Here is a 27434-nt window from a genome sequence, read left to right on the forward strand (position 1 = left end):
AAAATTAGGGCATGAGTTGCCTTCCAGAAAGACATCAGAGATTGTAACATTCTCTGTTTCACGGACACATGGCTCATTCGGGATATGTTGTCAGAGTCGGTATAGCCACCCGGTTTCTTCATGCATCGCGCCGACAGAAACAAACGTCTCTCTGGTAACAAGATGGGCGGGGGTGTATGCCTTATGATTAATGACTCATGGTGTATTCACAACAACATACAGGAACTCAAGTGCTTTTGTTCACCTGACCTAGAATTCCTTACAATCAAATGCCGACCGCATTATCTTCCAAGAGAATTCTCTTCGATTATAGTCACAGCCATGTATAAGCAAGCAGACACACTGGATCATTGCTATTCTAACTTCCACGATGCATACAAAGCCCTACCCCTCCCTGCCTTCAGCAAATCTGACTATGACTCCATTTTGTTGCTCCCAGCTTATAGAGAGAAACTAAAACAGGAAATGCCCATGCTTAGGGCTATCTAACGCTGGTCTAACCAATCGGAATCCATGCTTCAAGATTGCTCCAATCACATGGACTGGGATATGTTCCGGATAGCCTCAGACAATAATATTGATGTATACACTTACTCGGTGAGCGAGTTTATTAGCAAGTGCATCGGCGATGTCGTACCCACTGTGACTATTAAAACCTTTCCTAACCAGAAACAATTGATTGATGGCAGCTAGCATTCGCGCAAAACTGAAAGCGCTTTTAATCATGGCAAAGCGACTGGAAACATGATCGAATACAAACAGTGCAGCTATTCCCTCCGTAAAGCAATCAAACAAGCAAAGCGTCAGTATAGTGACAAAGTAGAGTAGCAATTCAACGGTTCAAACACGAGACGTAGGTGGCAGGGTCTACAGTCAATCACGGATTACAAAAAGAAAACCAGCCCCGTCGCGGACATCGGCGTCTTGCTCCCAGACAAATTAAACAACTTCTTTGCTCGCTTTGAGGACAATACATGGCCACTGCTGTGGCCAGCAACTAAAGCCTGTGGGCTCTCCTTCTCCATAGCTAACGTGAGTAAAACATTTAAGCGTTAACCCTCGCAAGGCTTCCGGCCCAGACGGCATCCCTAGCCGCGTCCTCAGAGCATGCGCAGACCAGCTGTATCTGTTTACGGACAAATTCAGTCAATCCCAGTCTGCTGTCCCCACATGCTTCAAGATGGCCACCATTGTTCCCGTTCCCAAGAAAGCTAAGGTCACTGAGCTAAACGACTATTGCCCCGTAGCACTCACTTCTGTCATCATGAAGTGCTTTGAGGGACTAGTCAAGGATCATATCACCTCCACCCTACCTGACACTCTAGACCCATTCCAATTTGCTTACCGCCCCAATAGGTCCACTGATGATGCAATCGCCATCATACTACACACTGCCCTATCCCATCTGGACAAGAGGAATACCTATGTAAGAATGCTGTTCATTGACTACAGCTCAGCATTCAACACCATAGTACCCTCCAAACTTGTCATTAAGCTCGAGACCTTGGGTCTCGACCCCGCCCTGTGCAACTGGGTCCTGGACTTTCTGACGGGCCGCCCCCAGGTGGTGTAGGTAGGAAACAACATCTTCATCCCACTGATCCTCAACACTGGAGCCCCACAAGGGTGTGTATTCCCTGTTCACCCTCTCCTATATTTCCTGTTCACCCATGACTGCATGGCCATGCTTCCAACTCAATCATCAAGTTTGCAGACGACACTACAGTGGTAGGCTTGATTACCAACAACGACGAGACTGCCTACAGGGAGGAGGTGAGGGCCCTCGGAGTATGGTGTCAGGAAAATAACCTCTCACTCAACGTCAACAAAACAAAGGAGATGATCGTGGACTTCATGAAAAACCAGAGGGAGCACCCCCCATGCACGTCGATGGGACAGCAGTGGAGAAGGTGGAAAGTTTTAAGTTCCTTGGCGTACACATCACAGACAAACTGAAATTGGTAACCATGTGTATGTGACCAATAACACCTGCTAACCATGTGTATGGACCAATAACACCTGCTAACCATGTGACCAATAACACCTGCTAACCATGTGTATGGACCAATAACACCTGCTAACCATGTGACCAATAACATCTACTAACCATGTGTATGGACCAATAACACCTGCTAAACATGTGACCAATAACATCTGCTAACCATGTGTATGTGACCAATAGCATCTACTAACCATGTGTATGGACCAATAACATCTGCTAACCATGTGACCAATAACATCTGCTAACCATGTGTATGTGACCAATAACATCTACTAACCATGTGTATGGACCAATAACATCTGGTAACCATGTGACCAATAACATCTGATAACCATGTGTATGGACCAATAACACCTGCTAACCATGTGTATGGACCAATAACATCTGATAACCATGTGTATGGACCAATAACATCTGCTAACCATGTGTATGGACCAATAACATCTGATAACCATGTGTATGGACCAATAACTGTAATATTTGACATTGTTTCTGGGCCTGTAACAGTGAACATTCTCTCTGGGCCTGTAATAGTGTACATTATCTCTGGGCATGTAATGGTGTACATTATCTCTGGGCCTGTAACAGTGTACATTGTCTCTGGGCCTGTAATATTTGACATTGTTTCTGGGCCTGTAATAGTATACATTATCTCTGGGCATGTAATAGTGTACATTATCTCTGGGCATGTAATAGTGTACATTATCTATGGGCCTGTAACAGTGAACATTCTCTCTGGGCCTGTAATAGTGTACATTATCTCTGGGCATGTAATAGTGTACATTATTTCTGGGCATGTAACAGTGTACATTATCTCTAGTCCAGTAATAGTGTACATTATCTCTGGGCCTGTAACAGTGTACATTATCTCTGGGCCTGTAATAGTGTACATTATCTCTGGGCCTGTAACAATGTACATTATCTCTGGGCATGTAATATTGTACATTATCTCTTGGCTTGTAATAGTGTACATTATCTCTGGGCATGTAATAGTGTACATTATCTATGGGCCTGTAATATTTGACATTATCTCTGGGCCTGTAACAGTGTACATTATCTCTGGTCCAGTAATAGTGTATATTATCTCTGTGCCTGTAATATTTTACATTTTCTCTGGGCATGTAAGAGTGTACATTATCTCTGGTAATTGCTTGTGTGTTTACATAATGCTTAGAGGAACATTATTTTGCACCGTCAAACACGGATCACTAATCTGTCTGACATTTATAAATATCACAAGGTCAAACTGAACAAATAAAATCCAGATATCACTTTTGTCACTGTGTTATGGATGGGCCATTGTTATTGTTGTGACATACACTAGACCAAAGGAAGAAAGGGGAAGTGAAGTTAATCAGGGAGGATGACTCAGAGACAGTACTGTCAGTCAGGATGCATCCTTAACGGAACCCTATTCCTTACGTAGTGCACTACGTTATACTAGAGCCCCTGGTCAAAGGAATTGCAGTATAGGGGGAATAGGATGTAATTTGGGGCCTAGCATCTCCCCAAAGACACAGCACCACAACATCAGCTCAGCCTTTCTAGCACTATACAGGGAATATATAGTATAATAACAGGTAATATATAGGGGATAGCTAGTACTATATAGGGAACATATAGTATAATAACAGGTAATATATAGGGGATAGCTAGTACTATACAGGGAATATATAGTATAATAACAGGTAATATATAGGGAATAGCTAGTACTATATAGGGAATAGCTAGTAATATATAGGGAACATATAGTATAATAACAGGTAATATATAGGGAATAGCTAGTACTATATAGGGAATAGATAGTAATATATAGGGAACATATAGTATAATAACAGGTAATATATAGGGAATAGCTAGTAATATATAGGGAATATATAGTATAATAACAGGTAATATATAGGGAATAGCTAGTAATATATAGGGAATAGCTAGTAATATATAGGGAATATATAGTATAATAACAGGTAATATATAGGGAATAGCTAGTAATATATAGGGAATAGCTAGTAATATATAGGGAATATATAGTATAATAACAGGTAATATATAGGGAATAGCTAGTACTATATAGGGAATAGATAGTAATATATAGGGAATATATAGTATAATAACAGGTAATATATAGGGAATAGCTAGTACTATATAGGGAATAGCTAGTACTATATAGGGAATATATAGTATAATAACAGGTAATATACAGGGAATAGCTAGTACTATATAGGGAATAGCTAGTACTATATAGGGAATATATAGTATAATAACAGGTAATATACAGGGAATAGCTAGTACTATATAGCGAATAGCTAGTAATATATAGGGAATATATAGTATAATAACAGGTAATATATAGGGAATAGCTAGTAATATACAGGGAATATATAGTATAATAACAGGTAATATACAGGGAATAGCTAGTACTATACAGGGAATATATAGTATAATAACAGGTAATATATAGGGAATAGCTAGTACTATATAGGGAATAGCTAGTACTATATAGGGAATAGCTGGTACTATATAGGGAATAGCTAGTACTATATAGGGAATAGCTAGTAATATATAGGGAATAGCTAGAAATATATAGGGAATATATAGTATAATAACAGGTAATATACAGGGAATAGCTAGTACTATATAGGGAATAGCTAGTACTATATAGGGAATAGCTAGTACTATATAGGGAATAGCTAGTACTATATAGGGAATAGCTAGTAATATATAGGGAATAGCTAGTAATATATAGGGAATATATAGTATAATAACAGGTAATATATAGGGAATAGCTAGTACTATATAGGGAATAGCTAGTAATATATAGGGAATATATAGTATAATAACAGGTAATATACAGGGAATAGCTAGTACTAAATAAGGAATAGCTAGTACTATATAGGGAATAGCTAGTACTATATAGGGAATAGCTAGTACTATATAGGGAATAGATAGTAATATACAGGGAATAGCTAGTACTATATAGGGAATAGCTAGTAATATATAGGGAATAGCTAGTTTTATATAGGGAATAGCTAGTACTATATAGGGAATAGCTAGTACTATATAGGGAATAGCTAGTACTATATAGGGAATAGCTAGTACTATATAGGGAATAGCTAGTACTATATAGGGAATAGCTAGTACTATATAGGGAATAGCTATTACTATATAGGGAATAGCTGGTACTATATAGGGAATAGGGTGATATTTAGGATACAGTCTATGCTGTAGCTTCTGCCAAGCATCTCATCGATCTTCAGATGGCAGAGAGAGAATCAGCAGGCTGGGAACAATGAATTCTGTTTTCTCTCTCTCTATGATTTCCTTTTGTCTTTCTCAACCTCCTCATTCCCCTCTCTCTGGGACTGGGCCAAATCTGTATCATTCTCCTCTCTCTGGGACTGGGCCAAATCTGTATCATTCATTCTCTCTCTGGGACTGGGCCAAATCTGGATCATTCCCCTCTCTCTGGGACTGGGCCAAATCTGTATCATTCATTCTCTCTCTGGGACTGGGCCAAATCTTTATCATTCATTCTCTCTCTGGGACTGGGCCAAATCTGTATCATTCATTCTCTCTATGGGACTGGGCCAAATCTTTATCATTCATTCTCTCTGGGACTGGGCCAAATCTGTATCATTCATTCTCTCTATGGGACTGGGCCAAATCTGTATCATTCATTCTCTCTGGGACTGGGCCAAATCTGTATCATTCCCCTCTCTCTGGGACTGGGCCAAATCTGTATCATTCATTCTCTCTATGGGACTGGGCCAAATCTGTATCATTCATTCTCTCTCTGGGACTGGGCCAAATCTGTATCATTCATTCTCTCTGGGACTGGGCCAAATCTGGATCATTCCCCTCTCTCTGGGACTGGGCCAAATCTGGATCATTCATTCTCTCTCTGGGACTGGGCCAAATCTGTATCATTCATTCTCTCTGGGACTGGGCCAAATCTGTATCATTCATTCTCTCTCTGGGACTGGGCCAAATCTGTATCATTCATTCTCTCTCTGGGACTGGGCCAAATCTGTATCATTCATTCTCTCTCTGGGACTGGGCCAAATCTGTATCATTCTCCTCTCTCTGGGACTGGGCCAAATCTGTATCATTCATTCTCTCTGGGACTGGGCCAAATCTGTATCATTCCCCTCTCTCTGGGACTGGGCCAAATCTGTATCATTCATTCTCTCTCTGGGACTGGGCCAAATCTTTATCATTCCCCTCTCTCTGGGACTGGGCCAAATCTGTATCATTCATTCTCTCTGGGACTGGGCCAAATCTGTATCATTCCCCTCTCTCTGGGACTGGGCCAAATCTGTATCATTCATTCTCTCTCTGGGACTGGGCCAAATCTGTATCATTCTCCTCTCTCTGGGACTGGGCCAAATCTGTATCATTCATTCTCTCTGGGACTGGGCCAAATCTGTATCATTCCCCTCTCTCTGGGACTGGGCCAAATCTGTATCATTCATTCTCTCTCTGGGACTGGGCCAAATCTGTATCATTCATTCTCTCTCTGGGACTGGGCCAAATCTTTATCATTCATTCTCTCTCTGGGACTGGGCCAAATCTGTATCATTCATTCTCTCTATGGGACTGGGCCAAATCTTTATCATTCATTCTCTCTCTGGGACTGGGCCAAATCTGTATCATTCATTCTCTCTCTGGGACTGGGCCAAATCTGTATCATTCATTCTCTCTCTGGGACTGGGCCAAATCTTTATCATTCATTCTCTCTGGGACTGGGCCACAGCTTTATCATTCTCCTCTCTCTGGGACTGGGCCACAGCTTTATCATTCTCCTCTCTCTGGGACTGGGCCACAGCTTTATCATTCTCCTCTCTCTGGGACTGGGCCACAGCTTTATCATTCTCCTCTCTCTGGGACTGGGCCACAGCTTTATCATTCTCCTCTCTCTGGGACTGGGCCACAGCTTTATCATTCTCCTCTCTCTGGGACTGGGCCACAGCTTTATCATTCTCCTCTCTCTGGGACTGGGCCACAGCTTTATCATTCTCCTCTCTCTGGGACTGGGCCACAGCTTTATCATTCTCCTCTCTCTGGGACTGGGCCACAGCTTTATCATTCTCCTCTCTCTGGGACTGGGCCACAGCTTTATCATTCTCCTCTCTCTGGGACTGGGCCACAGCTTTATCATTCTCCTCTCTCTGGGACTGGGCCAAATCTTTATCATTCATTCTCTCTGTGGGACTGGGCCAAATCTTTATCATTATTCATGAATATGCAATTCTCAAAACATTATTCCATTTGATTTTATAGAGCACTTCTTGACCATGTAGTTTACAGGCTTACCCCCAAAACCTCCTTCAATAAATTCGATGTAATTTACCACACTGCCATCTGCCTTTGTTACCAGTGCTCCCTTCAACACTCATCACTGTGACCTTTACACCCTGGTGAACTGTGACCTTTACACCCTGGTCAACTGGCTTTCGTTACACACACAACGCCAGACCCACTGATTTACCAATTTACTTACCATTTCCTCCTCTACCTCAGCTCACTCCTCAACATCTCCACTACCAATACCAATCTGCAGTCTGGTAGAGGCTGTACATTGCACTAGTCATTCCAAAACCAACACTTCCAGTTTTCATTCATTCCAGTTTTCTGCCACCAACGACTGCAAAAGACCTTCAAACGAACACATTCATTCCACCACACTCCTAATGTACCTGCTAATCATTAAGTCTACTGCTATCTGAGTCCACCATACTCCTCCTGAGTAATGTACCTGCTAGTCATTAAGTCTGCTCTGTTCCCTTGGTATTTCTGCTCTAAGCCAATTTGCAAGTGGCTGAATCTCACCGGATCTCACCAGAGAAATCACCTGAGCGTGTGAAACAGCACTCCTCTGTCTCAGTTTGTGTAGCCGATGTATCTGATGCTGTCTGGACCAAAATAGTATGACATGTTGCCACTGTTGATTGATACCACCATACCAGATCTACCTATCATGTTGATTGATACCACCATACCAGATCTACCTATCATGTTGATTGATACCACCATACCAGATCTACCTATCATGTTGATTGATACCACCATACCAGATCTACCTATCATGTTGATTGATACCACCATACCAGATCTACCTATCATGTTGATTGATACCACCATACCAGATCTACCTATCATGTTGATTGATACCACCATACCAGATCTACCTATCATGTTGATTGATACCACCATACCAGATCTACCTATCATGTTGATTGATACCACCATACCAGATCTACCTATCATGTTGATTGATACCACCATACCAGATCTACCTATCATGTTGATTGACTGATGCCTTTGGCCTCCCTTTAATTTTAATTAAAAAAATTATAAAATAAATTAGACCATCAGCGTTGAGCTGAGCTGGGTTGTCCTGGCACATCAAAACACCTCCCAAGGGAGGCCAGTTTGGATTTGGCTCAAGACCAATCAAATCACTTCCTTTGCAAAACGTCATTACAAGCTTGGCACACCTGTATTTGGGGAATTGTTTTTACCCTTCTCCAGATCTGTGCCTCGACACAATCCTGTTTCGGCTGTCTACGGACAATTACTTTGACCTCATGGCTTGGTTTTTGCTCTGACATGCACTGTATAGACAGGTGTGTATCTTATATACATAGACAGGTGTGCGCCTTTTCAAATCATGTCCAATCATTTTAATTTACCGCAGGTGGACTCCAATCAAGTTGTAGAAACATCTCAAGGATGAACACTGGAATCAGGATGCACCTGAGCTCAATTTCGAGTCTCATAGCAAAGGTTCTGAATACTTATATAAATAAGGTACTCATATTTTTTTATATATAAATAACATTTCTGAAAACTTGTTTTCGCTTTGTAATTATGGGTTATGGTGTGTATATTGATGAGTAATATAATGAATTTAATCCATTTTTAGAATAAGGCTATAACATAACAAAATGTGGAAAAAGTCAAGGGGTCTGAATACTTTACGAATGCTCTTAATATAGGTTTGTTGATTTGATGATTTTTAAATGTTTAAGTTGAAATGGTGCTTGAGTAGCGGAAGAAGTTGTCTTTGTGCTGACTTGCGGGTAACTCAGTAGTTGTTTATTAAACTGTCGAAAACATGAACTTGCTTGACCATGCTGCAGGTCATGTAAATGTTTGTTACATGCAATATTTGCTTTGTGGACTCCACCGGACAAATGTTCCCCTCCGGTTTTGTGATGAAACAAACGTATGTGTAGTTGATTTGTCTTTTTGTTGTCTCAATTTTATTGTATATCACATTTGCTTATGAACTAATGGGTTATAAAGCCAACTACACAATTATCATAACATAGGATAAAATATGTATTTTTTTACTGGCTTGTCTTCCTGAGTGATATGACCCAGACACCACTATTTGCATTTGTATTTGATTTATTATGGATCCCCATTAGTTCCTGCCAAGGCAGCAGCTACTCTTCCTGGGGTTTATTATGGATCCCCATTAGTTCCTGCCAAGGCAGCAGCTACTCTTCCTGGGGTTTATTATGGATCTCCATTAGTTCCTGCCAAGGCAGCAGCTACTCTTCCTGGGGTTTATTATGGATCCCCATTAGTTCCTGCCAAGGCAGCAGCAACTCTTCCTGGGGTTTATTATGGATCTCCATTAGTTCCTGCCAAGGCAGCAGCTACTCTTCCTGGGGTTTATTATGGATCCCCATTAGTTCCTGCCAAGGCAGCAGCTACTCTTCCTGGGGTCCAAACACACCAAAGCATCCATATTACATATAAAATTACAGATAAAACAGTGAACTATGTTTGTACTGAATGAGATAAAGATTAAACAGTACATCATATAACATCTCTACACCACCACATATCCACAACACAAAAATGTTCAATACCAGCATACAACAATATCACCATGTGTGTGTATGCACCTTTGTGTGTGTCTGGGTTGTCCTGGCACATCAAAACATCTCCCAAGGGAGGCCAGTTTGGACAGCTCAGTACATTCAGCTTGTCAACACATCTTTGTTTTTCTAAACAAGTAATGATGAAGTCAATCTCTCCTCCAATTTGAGCCATGAGAGATTGACATGCATGTCATTAATGTTAGCTCTCTGTGTACTTTTAAGGGCCAGCCATGCTGCCCTGTTCTGAGCCAATTGCAATTTTCCTAAGTCCTTTTTTGTGGCACCTGACCACACGACTGAACAGTAGTCCAGGTGCGACACAACCAGGGCCTGTATGACTTGCTTTGTTGACAGTGTTGTTAAGAAGGCAGAGTAGCGCTTTATTGTGGACAGACTTCTCCCTATTTTAGATACTGTTGTATCTATATGTTTTGACCATGACTGTTTACAATCCAGGGTTACTCCAAGCAGTTTAGTCACCTCAACTTGCTCAATTTCCACATTCATCATTACGAGACATTGTGGAGGTTTAGGGTTTAGTGAATTATGTGTCCCAAATACAATGCTTTGAGTTTTGGAAATATTTATGAGTAACTTATTCCTTGCTACCCACTCTGAATCTAACTTTAGCTCTTTGTTAAGTGTTGCATTTATTTCAGTCGCTGTAGTAGCTGACGTGTATAGTGTTGAGTAATCCGCATACATAGACACACTGCCTTACTCAAAGCCAGTGACATGTCATTAGTAAAGACTGAAAAAAGCAATTGGCCTAAACAGCTGCCCTGGGGAATTCCTGATTCTAACCTGGATTATGTTGGAGAGTCTTCCATTAAAGAACACCCTCTGTGTTCTGTTAGACAAGTAACTCTTTATCCACATTATAGCAGGGGGTGTAAAGCCATAACACATATGTTTTTACAGCAGCAGACTATGATCAATAATGTCAAAAGTTGCACTGAAGTCTAACAAGACAGCCCCCACAATAATTTTATCATCAATTTCTCTCAGCCAATCATCAGTCATTTGTGTAAGTGCTGTGCTTGTTGAATATCCTTCCCTTCCCGTGCTGAAAGTCTGTCAGTTTGTTTACTGTGAAATAGCATTGTATCTGGTCAGTTTACTAAGGGTTGGTAACAGGCTGATTGGTCGGCTATTTGAGCCAGTAAATGGGGCTTTACAATTCTTGGGTAGCGGAATGACTTTAGCTTCCCTCCAGGCCTGAGGCAACACACTCCCTAGTAGGCTTAAATTGAAGATATGGCAAATAGGAGTGGCAATATCGTCTGCTATTATTCTCAGTAATTATCCATCCAGACCCCTGTGGCTTGTCATTGTTGATAGATAACAATAATACTTTCACATCTTCCACACTGACTTCACATAATTTAAAAGTACAATTCTTGTCTTTCGTAATTTGGTCAGATATACTTGGATCCGTAGTGTCAGAGTTGATTGTGTGACTGTGTGTCCTGTTCCCTGTTGTAATGTTATGCCTCTTGGTCAGCTCCTTATTATAAATGAGAATTGGTTCAAAAATGATCTGGTTAAATAAAGGTTAAATGAAATACTTTGGACCACCCTGTTGCCTATACAGTGCATTACTTTTGACCAGGTCCCATAAGGATGCAGACGGTTTCCTGAGCGGACCTGGTTTGACAGTGTCCTCTCTGTCAAGCTAAACATCTGAAACTGTAATTAAGACACCGGTTATGGTCTTGTTCTGTAGCTCAAACCCACAAAGAAACATCTGTTCCAGCTAGCCAACCTCAGAGCGTGTTACGGGGGAGAGATATAACAGTCAACACAATGTTCCCTCTGCCAATAGAAGAGTGAGTGAGTGAGTGGTGAGTGAGTGAGTGAGTGAGTGAGTGAGTGAGTGAGTGAGTGAGTGAGTGAGTGAGTGAGAGTCAGACAGACAGACAGACAGACAGACAGACAGACAGACAGACAGACAGACAGACAGACAGACAGACAGACAGACAGACAGACAGACAGACAGACAGACAGACAGACAGACAGACAGACAGACAGACAGACAGACAGACAGAGACAGACACAGACAGACATGGAGGTGGTGGGTACTCAGAGAACGACAACATCGGTGAAGCTGATAAATTATCTTCTATTCCTATTCTATGGCCATATGGCTCCTAATTGAACAATGTAACATTTTGTAGTTCTGTTCACTGTAGGCTGTAGTTCTGTTCACTGTAGGCTGTAGTTCTGTTCACTGTAGACTCTAGTTCTGTTCACTGTAGACTGTAGTTCTGTTCACTGTAGACTGTAGTTCTGTTCACTGTAGGCTGTAGTTCTGTTCACTGCTGATTAAACACACAAATGTGTTATAATGAGTTCAACAATATTTGGAGGTTTTCCATCAACAAGTACATACATTGGTTTCTCTGTTGTTGACACAGTGCCACTAACTGATGCTTCCTGATTCAGTGTGTGATTGTTTATAGTGAAGCTACTATGCTGTAATGCTCCCCCTAATGACACCCTATTCCCTACAGGATGTAGCACACTACTTTTGACTAGGGCATATTAGGAATAGGGTTCATTTGGCTGTACACTAGCAATGCCCATCAGCATGGACAAATTGTCAAAATCCAGTTCTGAAAACCGTAACAGCTGCATAATGCAGTAAGATATTCAACTATTTTTTTTTATTTTAAAAATCCATAAAATATTGACTGTATTGACTGTACATAAAAAATGGCATAATGACACATAGAAAATCACTGGAATCCAGACATTTTTTGTGGGACTTCAGGTATTCAACTGAATGTCAAATATCACATTTTGTTTTCTTTGAAAGGATACATGCCAATGTTCTAACCCGCATTTTACCCTTTTCTGTGTTTTGTTATTATGTTGATATGATATTGACTCCTTGTGGTGAGCCGGGCGCCTGCAGGTTGACCTCGGTCATCAGTTGAACGGTGTTTCCTCCGACACATTGGTGCGGCTGGTTTCCCGGGTTAAGTGCACGGGTGATAAGAAGCGCGGTCTGGCGGGTTATGTTTCGGAGGACGTATGACTCGGCCTTCGCCTCCTGAGCCGGTTGGGGAGTTGCAGCGATGAGACAAGATCGAAATGAGAGAAAAAAAAAGAAAAAAAAAAGGATTTGTCTCTTTTGAAAATAACAACTTTTTGTATACATGTACAAGTCAAAAGTTTGGAAAAACCAACTCATTCTAGGGTTTTTAATTTTTTTTCTATTTTCTACATTGAAGAATAATAGTGAAGACATCAAAACTATAAAATAACACATCATTATTTTTTTTAACCTTTATTTAACTAGGCAAGTCAGTTAAGAACAAATTCTTATTTTCAATGATGACAGTACCCTCCCCCAAATGACGGCCTAGGAACTGCCTTGTTCAGGGGCAGAACGACAGATTGTTACCATGTCAGCTCGGGGATATGATCTTGCAACTTTTCGGTTGCAAGTCCAACACTCTAACCACTACGCTACCTGCCGCCCCAAGGTGTGTGCTGCCGCCCCAAGGTGTGTCCAATATGGACTCATGTCCTGGGGGCGGCAGGTAGCCTAGTGGTTAGAGAGTTGGCTTTGTAAATGTTGCAAAATCAAATCCTCGAGCTGACAAGGTAAAAAACTGTTTCTCTGAACAAGGCAGTTAAAACCTCTCTTGGGTAGGGGGCAGTATTTTCACCTCTGGATGAAAAGCGTGCCCAAAGTAAACTGCCTGTTACTCAGGCCCAGAGGCTAGGATATGCATATAATTGGTAGATTTGGATAGAACACTCTAAAGTTTCTAAAACTGTTAAAATGATGTCTGTGAGTATAACAGAACTGATATGGCAGGTGAAACCCCGAGGACAAACCATCTAGGGAAAAACAAAATTGAGGTCATAGGATTTTCCAATGGTTTCTATGGCATACCCTTATTATTAGGAACCTGGTTGCAGTTCCTATGGCTTCCACTAGATGTCAACAGTCTTTAGAAATTGTTCGATGTTTTTCTTTTGAGAAATTAAGAAGTAGTCCTATTCATTGTAAGTGTCACTCCAGGTGGACTCTACTGTTTTGGTGCACGTGAACAAGAACGCGCTTCACGTTGTTTTTTATCCGGTATTAGAAACAGTTTATTCCATCTTACATTTTTTCAATTATTTACATTTTAGGGTACCTGAGGTTGGATTAGGAATGTTGTTTGAAATGTTTGGACCAAGTTTACAGGTAACTTATTAGATACTTAGTAGGCATGTTGGGCGAGTTGAAACTGGTGTATTTCTGAATCGAACGCGCCAAATAAATTGACATTTTTGGGACATAAAGAAGGACATTATCGAACAAAAGGACCATTTGTGATGTTTCTGGGAAATTTTGGAGTGCCAACAGAAGAAGATCTTCAAAGGTAAGGCATTAATTATATTGCCATTTCTGACTTTTGTGGCGCACCTGCCTGGTTGAAATATGATTTTCATGTGTTTGTATGCCTAGTTAAATAAAGGAAAAATAAAAAATGTGGTAACCAAAAAAGTGTTAAACAAATTATAATGTATTTCATATTTGAGATTCTTCAAAGTAGCCACTCTTTGCCTTGATGACAGCTTTGCTCACTCTTGGCATTCTCTCAACCAGCTTCATGAGGTAGTCACCTGGAACGCATTTCAATTCACAGGTGTTCCTTTTTAAAAGATAGTTTGTGGAATTTCTTTCCTTCTTAGTGCATTTGTTGTAGGTATACAAAAGATAGCCCTATTTGGTAAAAGACCAAGTCCATATTATGGAAAGAACAGCTCAAATAAGCAAAGAGTAATGACAGTCCATCATTTCTTTAAACTTAGAAATATTTTTGTTCTTCACATTTTCAAGTAGTCCATTTATATTTTCCAACAGGGCTGTACATTTGGGTGAGGTTTTTTTCCTCGTCTGAGTCGCCTCGTTTCACTACCCAAAATAAAATGAAACCATCTAGTGTTCAGCGAAATAATAACACAATGTCAAATACAGGTAACCTAGTCAAATAATTAACCAATCACATTAACCGTTACTCTCTCGCGGGAATTCCACTAACGGTCCGTATGTAGCCAATCGTAGCTGCTCCTCACGTTGGTATCTGTACTGATGGAGCAAAAGCCATGACAGGGAGACATAGTGGAGTGGTAACGCGCGTGCAAGCAGTTGCTCCCAACGCTACCTGGGTCCACTGCAGCATCCACCGAGAGGCTCTTTACTGCCAAGGGAATGCCTGACAGCTTGAAAGACATTATGGACACGACAGTGAAAATGGTTAACTTTGTTAAATCAAGGCCCCTGAACTCTCGTGTATTTTCTGCACTATGCAATGATATAGGCAGCGACCATATAACGCTTTTACAACATACAGAAGTGCGCTGGTTATCAAGGGGCAAAGTATTGACAAGTTTTTTTAAATTGAGAGACGTGTTTAAAGTTTTTACTGACCATAATTTTCACTTGTCTGACCACTTGCATGATGACGAGTTTCTCACACGACTGGCCTATCTGGGTGATGTTTTTTCTCTCCTGAATGATCTGAATCTAGGATTACAGGGACTCTTCACAACTATACTCAATGTGCAGGACAAAATTGAGGCTATGATTAAGAAGTTGGAGCTCTTCTCTGTCTGCATTAACAAGGACAACACACAGGTCTTTCCATCATCTAATGTCACAGTTGAAGAAAAATTCCACCGTTTATAAAAAAAATGTATAAAAAATAACATTAGTATATCTTGATTAGATAACTCTTCAACCCCGTGAGTCAATACATGTTACAATCACCTGTGAGTCTTTCTAGGTAAGTCTCTAAGAGCTTTCCACACCTGGACTGTCGACCACTTGTGTCACGGCTGATTGAAGGAGCGGACCAAAACGCAGCGTGTTCGTAGTTCCACATATTTGATATATATTGTGAAACGTTGCAAAACACCAAATACAAAACAACAAACTGTGACGCAGAGAGGAAAAACACACAACTCAAAAGATAACCCACAAACAACAATGAGAAAAACCCCTACTTAAATATGATATCTAATTAGAGGCAATGAGGATCAGCTGCCTCCAATTAGAGATCAACCCCAAACAATCCCAACATAGAAATAGACAAACTAGAACTTAAACATAGAAATAGAACAACCCAAAACACCCCCTGTCATGCCCTGCCCTACTCTACTATAGAAAATGACATCTTACTAGGGACAGGATGTGACAACTTGCCCATTATTCTGGTGGAAAGCAGACTGAACCAGGTTTTCCTCAAGGATTTTGTCTGTGCTTAGCTTCATTCCGTTCTGAAAAAATCCCCAATCCTTAATAATTACAAGCATACCCTTAACATGATGCAGCCACCACTATGGTGATGCTGTTATGGATAGGTATCACGAATCCCACCGAAGGTGGCTCCCCTGCCTGCTCGGGCGGCGCTCGGCGGTCGTCGTCACCGACCTACTAGCCGCCGCTGATCCTTTTTTCCTTTTCGTTTGGTTTGTCTTATTGTTTGCACCTGTTCCTCATTTGTCTTTTGATTTTGGTTATTTAAGCCTGGTTAGCCCGCCCAGTGTTGTGCGGGATTATCTTAGCGTCAGGTTGTGTTTTTGTCATTGGATGTGCTGGCGACTGTGATATTGTATGCTGGCTGTGCACCTGTTTTGGGCACTTGGCTTTTTTTCCCACGCCGTTTGTGTTGGCGTTGTTCATGTTGTGTTTTTTTATTTAAATAAACACAAAGTTCCGTACCTCTGCTCTCTGCGCCTGACTCCTACCACCACTCCTAGCAATCGTCTGACAATAGGACTGACCTAGAAACCATACTACATGTTATAAACATAATCATTTACTTTATTGGGTTGGAGGGTTTTATTGAAGATCATCAGGATAATTATTACCAGCAGAGTTTCTATGAGGAGAAGTGGATCATCATTATAAGCTGATGATTTCACCTTGATCCAGTTTCATTACACTATTTATCATCTCAAGGACACAATACAACATGGCCTTATTCACCACGCAGTCTCCTTCACAACACAGTCTCCTTCACAACACGGTCTCCTTCTCAACACAGTCTCCTTCACCACACGGTCTCCTTCGCAACACAGTCTCCTTCACCACGCAGTCTCCTTCACAACACAGTCTCCTTCACCATGCAGTCTCCTTCCCAAAACAGTCTCCTTCTCAACACAGTCTCCTTCTCAACACAGTCTCCTTCACAACACAGTCTCCTTCACAACACAGTCTCCTTCACAACACAGTCTCCTTCACAACACAGTGTCCTTCACCACACGGTCTCCTTCGCAACACAGTCTCCTTCACAACACAGTCTCCTTCACCATGCCGTCTCCTTCACAACACAGTCTCCTTCACAACACAGTCTCCTTCACAACACAGTCTCCTTCTCAACACAGTCTCCTTCACCATGCAGTCTCCTTCACAACACAGTCTCCTTCACAACACAGTCTCCTTCACAACACAGTCTCCTTCACCACACGGTCTCCTTCGCAACACAGTCTCCTTCACAACACAGTCTCCTTCACCATGCAGTCTCCTTCACAACACAGTCTCCTTCACAACACAGTCTCCTTCACAACACAGTCTCCTTCTCAACACAGTCTCCTTCACAACACAGTCTCCTTCACAACACAGTCTCCTTCACAACACAGACTCCTTCACAACACAGTCTCCTTCACAACACAGTCTCCTTCTCAACACAGTCTCCTTCACAACACAGTCTCCTTCACCATGCCGTCTCCTTCACAACACAGTCTCCTTCACCATGCAGTCTCCTTCACCATGCAGTCTCCTTCACAACAGTCTCCTTCACAACACAGTCTCCTTCACAACACAGTCTCCTTCACCATGCCGTCTCCTTCACAACACAGTCTCCTTCACCATGCAGTCTCCTTCACCATGCAGTCTCCTTCACAACAGTCTCCTTCACAACACAGTTTCCTTCACAACACAGTCTCCTTCACCATGCAGTCTCCTTCACAACACAGTCTCCTTCACCATGCAGTCTCCTTCACAACGCAGTCTCCTTCACCATGCAGTCTCCTTCACAACACAGACTCCTTCACAACACAGACTCCTTCACAACACAGTCTCCTTCACAACACAGACTCCTTCACCACACAGTCTCTTTGACATTGCTGCCCACTCAGCCAGATCACCCGTGTTACAAGTCAGTATTTGAAGTCCATCCATGTCTGAGGACGTTGGGAGTTGACATGGAAACCGGCCATTAGGGGCTAGAGTGAACGATGTTCGGTTCACCTTGCTAGGGAGATGTGAACGGGGATGGGCGTAAGAATCTGCCTCTGATTCCAAAGTCTGCTAGTTTGAATCCAGCGATAGAAAGCTGTTTTTTATATTTTGTTTTAAGCCTATCCCAAACCTTAATCCTTACCTTAACCATTTGGAGTTAATGCCTAACCTTACGATTTTGGAGTTAATGCCTAAATTTAACCATAACCCTAAAAAGTTAATTACTAAACATAACTTTAAACACTTTGGAACTTGAGGTTTAGAACAACTTCGAAATGTAACATTTGAGAAACATGGACGAACGTCTAATTGTGACATTAGACTGTGAGAGCTGGTTGGCCCAGTAGGGAACACAGGAAGTTTATCTCAATTCTACTGCTCTCCACATTCAGACATCAGGGAAGACAGACATGCATCTCAACACACACATAAGGCCATGGAGACTGTCTGAGACCCTGTCCTACTCTGATCTAGTATACTCTTACTGAAGTCTCCCTCTCTGTCTGTCTTTCTTCCTTCCTTCATTTATTTTTTTCTTGCTGAAAAGCCGGCATAGACCAGCATACAGTTTTTCACAGCATTGCAGTTAGATTTTTAGAAATGTTTGTTCCAATTCTTGGATATCCCCACTGGCTGGATTCCAATTGGAATTAAACAAGCCAGCATAATGTGATTTGCAAGCGTAATGTGCTCACTGTATTAGGGAAAATCTAGGCCCTCAAAGTCATACGTTATGTACATTTACGTCCTTCAGCAGACACTCTTATCCAGAGCCAAGAGGGTTAAGTGTCTTGCTCAAGGGCACATTGACAGATTTGTCACCTAGTTGGCTCTGGGATTTGAGCCAGCGACCTTTCGGTTACTGGCCCAACACTCTTAAAGGCTAGGCTACCTGCCGCCCAATAAATGTAATGCATTACCTTAAATAATTAAGCACTTTGATGGTGTTTTTGCTGGTCACCAGTGTCCAAAACACACCAAAGGCTGGTCACAAGTGTGCAAAACACAGCGAAGACTGGTCACCAGCAAAACACAGCGAAGACTGGTCACCAGCAAAACCACAGTGAAGGCTGGTCACCTAGGTCCTCTCCCCTCTCCCTCTAGACACCCCCACTCTGCCAATCCTCTTCTCCACCTCTCCAGATAAAAACAGCTGTACCCACATTACTAAATATGTATTTTGATGGCTGTACAGTCCTCAGTCCTCTGAGCAGCTCCTCAGTTCTCTCTCTCTCTGAGCAGTTCCTCAGTTCTCTCCCTCTGAGCAGCTCCTCAGTTCTCTCCCTCTGAGCAGCTCCTCAGTTCTCTCTCTCTGAGCAGCTCCTCAGTTCTCTCTCTCTGAGCAGCTCCTCAGTTCTCTCTCTCTGAGCAGCTCCTCAGTTCTCTCTCTCTGAGCAGCTCCTCAGTTCTCTCCCTCTGAGCAGCTCCTCAGTTCTCTCCCTCTGAGCAGCTCCTCAGTTCTCTCTCCCTCTGAGCAGCTCCTCAGTTCTCTCTCTCTGAGCAGCTCCTCAGTTCTCTCTCCCTCTGAGCAGCTCCTCAGTTCTCTCTCACTCTGAGCAGCTCCTCAGTTCTCTCTCTCTCTGAGCAGCTCCTCAGTTCTCTCTCTCTGAGCAGCTCCTCAGTTCTCTCTCCCTCTGAGCAGCTCCTCAGTTCTCTCCCTCTGAGCAGCTCCTCAGTTCTCTCTCTCTGAGCAGCTCCTCAGTTCTCTCCCTCTGAGCAGCTCCTCAGTTCTCTCTCCCTCTGAGCAGCTCCTCAGTTCTCTCTCCCTCTGAGCAGCTCCTCAGTTCTCTCTCTCTCTGAGCAGCTCCTCAGTTCTCTCTCCCTCTGAGCAGCTCCTCAGTTCTCTCCCTCTGAGCAGCTCCTCAGTTCTCTCCCTCTGAGCAGCTCCTCGGTTCTCTCCCTCTGAGCAGCTCCTCAGTTCTCTCCCTCTGAGCAGCTCCTCAGTTCTCTCCCTCTGAGCAGCTCCTCAGTTCTCTCTCTCTCTGAGCAGCTCCTCAGTTCTCTCTCTCTGAGCAGCTCCTCAGTTCTCTCTCCCTCTGAGCAGCTCCTCAGTTCTCTCCCTCTGAGCAGCTCCTCAGTTCTCTCCCCTCTGAGCAGCTCCTCAGTTCTCTCTCCCTCTGAGCAGCTCCTCAGTTCTCTCTCTCTGAGCAGCTCCTCAGTTCTCTCTCCCTCTGAGCAGCTCCTCAGTTCTCGCACTCTGAGCAGCTCCTCAGTTCTCTCTCTCTCTGAGCAGCTCCTCAGTTCTCTCTCTCTCTGAGCAGCTCCTCAGTTCTCTCTCTCTGAGCAGCTCCTCAGTTCTCTCTCACTCTGAGCAGCTCCTCAGTTCTCTCCCTCTGAGCAGCTCCTCAGTTCTCTCTCCCTCTGAGCAGCTCCTCAGTTCTCTCTCCCTCTGAGCAGCTCCTCAGTTCTCTCTCCCTCTGAGCAGCTCCTCAGTTCTCTCCCTCTGAGCAGCTCCTCAGTTCTCTCTCCCTCTGAGCAGCTCCTCAGTTCTCTCTCCCTCTGAGCAGCTCCTCAGTTCTCTCCCTCTGAGCAGCTCCTCAGTTCTCTCTCCCTCTGAGCAGCTCCTCAGTTCTCTCTCTCTGAGCAGCTCCTCAGTTCTCTCTCCCTCTGAGCAGCTCCTCAGTTCTCGCACTCTGAGCAGCTCCTCAGTTCTCTCTCTCTCTGAGCAGCTCCTCAGTTCTCTCTCTCTCTGAGCAGCTCCTCAGTTCTCTCTCTCTGAGCAGCTCCTCAGTTCTCTCTCACTCTGAGCAGCTCCTCAGTTCTCTCCCTCTGAGCAGCTCCTCAGTTCTCTCCCTCTGAGCAGCTCCTCAGTTCTCTCTCTCTCTGAGCAGCTCCTCAGTTCTCTCTCTCTCTGAGCAGCTCCTCAGTTCTCTCTCCCTCTGAGCAGCTCCTCAGTTCTCTCTCCCTCTGAGCAGCTCCTCAGTTCTCTCTCACTCTGAGCAGCTCCTCAGTTCTCTCTCTCTGAGCAGCTCCTCAGTTCTCTCTCTCTGAGCAGCTGCTCAGTTCTCTCTCTCTCTCTCTGAGCAGCTCCTCAGTTCTCTTTAAAACTACCTTAACCACAGCTTTAATGTTATTATCAATAGTACAAAATCCCAGAGTGAAACTTTTTTCTATCGTTCTAGCTAAATGTCGCTTCTCTCTAGGGTCAGAGCTGTGAATGTCAACAACATTTGATTCCACAGTGCCCTTCAGGTCCACCTGAAGCGGTTTTCTCTCCACTTGCTGAGTCTCAAATCTCTCTCCTGTCTCTCTACTAACCCTGTGGCAGAATGATCTAGCACTTGTCTTCCCTCTTCCCTGTCTGTCCTTGACAGAAGATGCAGCTGAGTAGACAACTAGAAGCCTAATGTGTTGGTTATAAAGGGCAGAAATACGATCCCTCTCAAACCTTAAGCCCCCACATCCACATCAGAATCCATGAAAGCTGAAAACCCTTCTGCAGGACATCAGTTAGAGCTTAGATTAACCAGCAACTCCATCTCATTAAAAACAACAGAATGTTTTCAACGGCAAAATCCCAACCAGGCCACACAACATGACCTCAACCAGACTACACAACATGACCTCAACCAGACTACACAACATGACCTCAACCAGGCCACACAACATGACCTCAACCAGACTACACAACAACATGACCTCAACCAGACTACACAACAACATGACCTCAACCAGACTACACAACATGACCTCAACCAGACTACACAACATGACCTCAACCAGGCCACACAACATGACCTCAACCAGACTACACAACATAACCTCAACCAGACTACACAACATAACCTCAACCAGACTACACAACATGACCTCAACCAGACTACACAACAACATGACCTCAACCAGGCCACACAACATGACCTCAACCAGACTACACAACAACATGACCTCAACCAGACTACACAACAACATGACCTCAACCAGACTACACAACAACATGACCTCAACCAGACTACACAACATGACCTCAACCAGACTACACAACATGACCTCAACCAGACTACACAACATGACCTCAACCAGACTACACAACAACATGACCTCAACCAGACTACACAACATGACCTCAACCAGACTACACAACATGACCTCAACCAGACTACACAACAACATGACCTCAACCAGACTACACAACATGACCTCAACCAGACTACACAACATGACCTCAACCAGACTACACAACATGACCTCAACCAGACTACACAACATGACCTCAACCAGACTACACAACATGACCTCAACCAGACTACACAACAACATGACCTCAACCAGACTACACAACATGACCTCAACCAGACTACACAACATGACCTCAACCAGACTACACAACAACATGACCTCAACCAGACTACACAACATGACCTCAACCAGACTACACAACATGACCTCAACCAGACTACAAAACATGACCTCAACCAGACTACACAACATGACCTCAACCAGACTACACAACAACATGACCTCAACCAGACTACACAACATGACCTCAACCAGACTACACAACATGACCTCAACCAGACTACACAACATGACCTCAACCAGGCTACACAACATGACCTCAACCAGACTACACAACAACATGACCTCAACCAGACTACACAACATGACCTCAACCAGACTACACAACATGACCTCAACCAGGCTACACAACATGACCTCAACCAGACTACACAACATGACCTCAACCAGACTACACAACATGACCTCAACCAGACTACACAACAACATGACCTCAACCAGACTACACAACATGACCTCAACCAGACTACACAACATGACCTCAACCAGACTACACAACATGACCTCAACCAGACTACACAACAACATGACCTCAACCAGACTACACAACATGACCTCAACCAGACTACACAACATGACCTCAACCAGGCCACACAACATGACCTCAACCAGACTACACAACAACATGACCTCAACCAGACTACACAACATGACCTCAACCAGGCTACACAACAACATGACCTCAACCAGACTACACAACAACATGACCTCTACCAGACTACACAACATGACCTCAACCAGACTACACAACATGACCTCAACCAGGCCACACAACATGACCTCAACCAGACTACACAACATGACCTCTACCAGACTACACAACATGACCTCAACCAGACTACACAACATGACCTCAACCAGACTACACAACAACATGACCTCAACCAGGCTACACAACATGACCTCAACCAGACTACACAACATGACCTCAACCAGACTACACAACATGACCTCAACCAGACTACACAACAACATGACCTCAACCAGACTACACAACATGACCTCAACCAGACTACACAACATGACCTCAACCAGACTACACAACATGACCTCAACCAGGCCACACAACATGACCTCAACCAGACTACACAACATGACCTCAACCAGACTACACAACATGACCTCAACCAGACTACACAACAACATGACCTCAACCAGGCTACACAACATGACCTCAACCAGACTACACAACATAACCTCAACCAGACTACACAACATGACCTCAACCAGACTACACAACATGACCTCAACCAGGCTACACAACATGACCTCAACCAGACTACACAACAACATGACCTCAACCAGACTACACAACAACATGACCTCAACCAGACTACACAACAACATGACCTCAACCAGACTACACAACATGACCTCAACCAGACTACACAACAACATGACCTCAACCAGGCTACACAACATGACCTCAACCAGACTACACAACATGACCTCAACCAGACTACACAACAACATGACCTCAACCAGACTACACAACATGACCTCAACCAGACTACACAACATGACCTCAACCAGACTACACAACAACATGACCTCAACCAGACTACACAACATGACCTCAACCAGACTACACAACATGACCTCAACCAGACTACACAACAACATGACCTCAACCAGACTACACAACATGACCTCAACCAGTATATCCTTCACAACACAGGGACCACACAGCTGTAGTTATCCTTCACAACACAGGGACCACACAGCTGTAGTTATCCTTCACAACACAGGGACCATACAGCTGTAGTTATCCTTCACAACACAGGGACCACACAGCTGTAGTTATCCTTCCCAACACAGGGACCACACAGCTGTAGTTATCCTTCACAACACAGGGACCATACAGCTGTAGTTATCCTTCACAACACAGGGACCATACAGCTGTAGTTATCCTTCACAACACAGGGACCACACAGCTGTAGTTATCCTTCACAACACAGGGACCACACAGCTGTAGTTATCCTTCACAACACAGGGACCACACAGCTGTAGTTATCCTTCACAACACAGGGACCACACAGCTGTAGTTATCCTTCACAACACAGGGACCATACAGCTGTAGTTATCCTTCACAACACAGGGACCATACAGCTGTAGTTATCCTTCACAACACAGGGACCACACAGCTGTAGTTATCCTTCCCAACACAGGGACCATACAGCTGTAGTTATCCTTCACAACACAGGGACCATACAGCTGTAGTTATCCTTCACAACACAGGGACCATACAGCTGTAGTTATCCTTCACAACACAGGGACCATACAGCTGTAGTTATCCTTCACAACACAGGGACCATACAGCTGTAGTTATCCTTCACAACACAGGGACCATACAGCTGTAGGTATCCTTCACAACACAGGGACCATACAGCTGTAGTTATCCTTCCCAACACAGGGACCATACAGCTGTAGTTATCCTTCACAACACAGGGACCATACAGCTGTAGTTATCCTTCACGACACAGGGACCATACAGCTGTAGTTATCCTTCACAACACAGGGACCATACAGCTGTAGTTATCCTTCACAACACACCAAATCTGTAACAACACTCAATACATGATCTATAGTTCTAGTGTTGTTCCCAGCTATTTCAACACTCATACATGATATATTGGAAAAGTGTTTTCCTATATATAACAACATCCAATACATGAACTACTTCTCTAGTGTTGTCCTAGCCATTTCAACACTCAATACATGGTCTATTGGTCTAGTGTTGTTCCCAGCTATACCAACATTCAATACAGGTATATTGGTATAGTGTTGTTCCTATATATAACAACACTCTATACATAGTCTATTGGTGACATCCCTCCCTCCCACCCTCCCTCTCTTCCCTCCCTCCCTCCCTCCCTCCCTCCCTCCCTCCCTCCCTCCCTCCCTCCCTCCCTCTCCTCCCTCCCTCCCTCCCTCCCTCCCTCCCTCCCTCCCTACCTCTCTACCCTCCCTCCCTCCCTCCCTCCCTCCCCTCCCTCCCTCCCTCTCTACCCTCCCTCCCTCCCTCTCTTCCCTCCCTCCCTCTCTACCCTCCCTCCCTCCCTCTCTCTCTTCCCTCCATCCCTCCCTCCCTCCCTCCCTCCCTCCCTCCCTCTCTACCCTCCCTCTCTACCCTCCCTCCCTCTCTACCCTCCCTCCCTCCCTCCCTCTCTTCACTCCCTCCCTCCCTCTCTCTCTCTCTACCCTCCCCTACCCTCCCTCCCTCGCTCCCTCTCTTCCCTCCCTCCCTCCCTCCCTCCCTCCCTCTCTCTCTTCCCTCCCTCCCTCTCTCCCTCTCTACCCTCTCTACCCTCCCTCCCTCCCTCCCTCCCTCTCTCCCTCCCTCCCTCTCTCCCTCCCTTCCTCTCTACCCTCCCTTCCTCCCTTCCTTCCTTCCTTCCTTCCTTCCTTCCTTCCTTCCTTCCTTTCTTCCTTCCTTCCTTTCTTCCTTCCTTCCTTCCTTCCCTCCCTCCCTCCCTCCCTCCCTCTCTACCCTCTCTACCCTCCCTACCCTCCCTCCCTCTCTACCCTCCCTCCCTCCCTCCCTCCCTCCCTCCCTCCCTCTCTACCCTCCCTCCCTCCCTCTCTTCCCTCCCTCCCTCCCTCTCTACCCTCCCTCCCTCCCTCTCTCTCTTCCCTCCCTCCCTCCCTCCCTTCCTCCCTTCCTTCCTTCCTTCCTTCCTTTCTTTCTTTCTTTCTTTCTTCCTTCCTTCCTTCCTTCCTTCCTTCCTTCCTTCCTTCCTTCCTTCCTTCCTTCCTTCCTTCCTTCCTTCCTTCCTTCCTCCCTCCCTCTCAACCCTCCCTCCCTCTCTTCCATCCCTCCCTCATCCATCTCTTCCTTCCTTCCTTCCTTCCTTCCTTCCTTCCTTCCTTCCTTCCTTCCTTCCTTCCTTCCTTCCTTCCTTCCTTCCTTCCTTCCTTCCTTCCTTCCTTCCTCTCTACCCTCCCTCCCTCTCTACCCTCCCTCCCTCCCTCTCTCTCTTCCCTCCCTCTCTACCCTCCCTCCCTCCCTCCCTCCTCCCTCCCTCCCTCCCTCCCTCCCTCCCTGCCTCCCTCCCTCCCTCCCTTCCTCCCTCTCTACCCTCCCTCCCTCCCTCTCTTTCCTCCCTCCCTCCCTCTCTTCCCTCCCTCCATCCCTCCCTCTCTACCCTCCCTCCCTCCCTCCCTCACTCTCTACCCTCCCTCCCTCCCTCCCTCCCTCCCTCCCTCCCTCCCTCCCTCCCTCCCTCCCTCCCTCCCTCCCTCCCTCCCTCCCTCCCTCCCTCCCTCCCTCCCTCCCTGCCTACCTCTCTTCCCTCCCTCCCTCCCTCCCTTCCCTCCCTCCCTCTCTTCCCTCCCTCCCTCCCTCTCCTCCCTCCCTCCCTCCCTCCCTCCCTCTCTTCCCTCCCTCTCCTCCCTCTCTACCCTCCCTCCCTCCCTCCATCTCTTCCCTCCCTCCCTCCCTCCCTCTCTTCCTTCCCTCCCTCTCTTCCCTCCCTCCCTCACCTCCCTCCCTCCCTCTCTTCCCTCCCTCCCTCCCTGCTGTCTGGTTCCACTAACCTGTTCAACTAACACACTGAAGCCTCAGGACCAGAACATCCATTCAATCAGATCAAATCAAACAACACAGTCAAAGAAAAACTAAATTACTTATTGGGAAACAAGCACAAGCACAAAGCAAAATGCAATGCTATCTGGCTCTAAATCGACAGTACATCGTGGCAAACTATTTGACCATGGTTACTGATCAAAACCTTAGAAAAACCTTGACAAAGTACAGGCTCAGTGAGCACAGCCTTGCCATTGAGAAGGGTAGACACAGGAAAACACACCACCTTCCCATTGAGAAGGGTAGACACAGGAAAACACACCACCTTCCCATTGAGAAGGGTAGACACAGGAAAACACACCACCTTCTCATTGAGAAGGGTAGACAGGAAAACACACCACCTTCTCATTGAGAAGGGTAGACACAGGAAAACACACCACCTTCCCATTGAGAAGGGTAGACACA

At 44.5% G+C, this 27434-nt stretch overlaps 1 protein-coding gene across 1 annotated transcript in view; it reads right to left on the minus strand.

The window, feature by feature from the left end:
• LOC106572571 (ciliary neurotrophic factor receptor subunit alpha) overlaps positions 1 to 27434 on the minus strand; it is a 309062-nt gene that overhangs the window by 225992 nt on the left and 55636 nt on the right. The window lies entirely within an intron of this gene.

Source organism: Salmo salar, chromosome ssa01 (genome assembly GCF_905237065.1).
Source record: "Salmo salar chromosome ssa01, Ssal_v3.1, whole genome shotgun sequence".
In the NCBI taxonomy this organism is placed as follows: domain Eukaryota; kingdom Metazoa; phylum Chordata; class Actinopteri; order Salmoniformes; family Salmonidae; genus Salmo; species Salmo salar.